At 32.0% G+C, this 1,974-nt stretch overlaps 1 pseudogene; it reads right to left on the bottom strand.

The window, feature by feature from the left end:
- Window positions 1-615, bottom strand: part of LOC125859456 (endoribonuclease Dicer homolog 2-like) — a 5,538-nt pseudogene extending 4,923 nt beyond the window's left edge.
- Window positions 616-1,974: the final 1,359 nt, after the last annotated feature.

The following is a 1,974-nucleotide window of genomic DNA, read 5'->3' as shown; positions in this document are numbered from 1 at the left end:
TTCAAGGGCTGTTAGTGTCACTCAAACTAAGGATGATGTGGACCTCCTTAGGATTTATTTGATCTCCGTGAAAGGGTTTTATGGATCTTGTTAAAATATTTGGTTGTCAAGAAGAGTGCACCCACATCTTGATCACTTTATGAATATTTCATGAATATATGAAATTTTAGAGATGCCTATTCAAGGAAATATATTACACTTTATATATGTGTGAGCTAGAGTTTAGGGTAAGTAGTCTCCAAGAACCTTAAATGTAATTGGACACATCTTGTAGAGTCCCACATAATTTTATGTCTCAAATGTCGAATTCTTGTCGCATGAAATTTTTTTGGGTCACATAGTTCACTTAACTGTCTTGTTGGATAGAGTTTTATTATTTGATCGACTATTCGAGTAGAGGTCTTATGCTTAGAAATGTAGCATCTTTATAGAAGCCAGTATCAACAAAGATCACACTATAGCAAGGGACTCAATAACATCTCCAAGCACATTTGGGAAAGTAGTTTCACTCTCCCATCCAAACGTGGACACAAGATCCAATTTCTCAAAATCCTCAACAGTACAAAATATCTGCCTTTGCAGATCTGGCGAGGCATGAAGAATGTGCTCATGCATGATAGCCTTAACTGTAGATTGAGCATAACATTCATCATTTACAAATGTAGACCACAAATAAGTAATTAGTCTTGGAATCAGTCTCGAATATTTGAAATAGAGATGTGTTGTAACAACATAATCTAGCACAACAACTCCAAGAAATTTCAAGTGCTAAAAGCATCGTGGAATCTCAGGTAGCATGTAAGATCCGTGAGTATAATGGACAAGTAAAGATGGACGGAGGGAGTATTCCCTATACTGAAAATAAATGTTTCATTTACTTGTTCATTGTCACTAATCAAGATAGTGTTTTTATGCTACCCATAATATTAAATAACCACATAAAATAGTAGAGTATTAGTCAAATTTAGATATTCAGAGCATTAATAATAAGGTTAGTTTAACACTTTCTTGTTCAGTTTTACTTGTGTACTATATTCTAAAATTTATTTTCATTCAATATATTCAGATTATTCTCAGTATATTGTGGTTCCTAGTCCTGCTATGAGTTTAGTGAGTCAGGAAAAATCAATAGAGATTGCTCTAGAGTTAGAGTGGGAGACCGACACTAACAATGTTTTGTAAAGCGGTCACTTCATTTCTATATTTATAAAAATAAAAATTGACAATTTTATTTTAAAAAAAGAAGTGAGTAAAATTTCCAAATTCAGCTTGGAAAAAATGAACAATTTCATAACAAAACACTAATATGGTAAAAAAATAAAATATGTTGTTTTAAGAAAAGTGAATACAACTTTTTTCTTTTTGCCACATTCGCATTAGCTGGTCTTGATTCATTTAATTCATATTTGACCAAAATAAGATTTTTAACAAATATAACCACTACTAATTTAATGCAAGGTATGCCCATTTTAAGAAGAAAAAAATGGATTATAAATTTACCAAGTGATTTATTTCCTTTGAAAAACTCTAAACCTTCTTTAAAAAATGGAGAAAGTTGAAGAAGATATGGTGTTGGGATATTCAGTGTGTTGCCATGGATTAGAAAATTGGGAAATGGTGGCTGCCGAATTCTCAAATTCCATTTCCAAACGATTTCGATGTATTCTTCAATACACCTCTGTAGAATGTCAGGTCAAGTACGAAAGTTTAAAAGGGCATTTTAAGAGTCTATATCAGACAAATTTTACTGAAGAAGAAGATGATGAGAGTAGATTCATAAATTTGATGGCAGATAAACTTACAAAGACTTATAGAGATTATTGGACAGAGCAAGTCAAACTAGGGGATACTCCACTTCAGTATGATTTATCTTTTTCATAACTCCCTCTTTTTTCCCTTTTCATGTTTTTTACTTATGATATTTGAAGAATTGTGCGTTTTCACTAATCTTTTGTTTGATCCACATTTATATGA

The sequence above is a fragment of the Solanum stenotomum genome, chromosome 1 (genome assembly GCF_019186545.1).
Source record: "Solanum stenotomum isolate F172 chromosome 1, ASM1918654v1, whole genome shotgun sequence".
Classification (NCBI taxonomy): domain Eukaryota; kingdom Viridiplantae; phylum Streptophyta; class Magnoliopsida; order Solanales; family Solanaceae; genus Solanum; species Solanum stenotomum.
The sequence above is the reverse complement of the archived record's forward strand: the minus strand, read 5'-3'. Positions and strand labels throughout refer to the sequence as shown.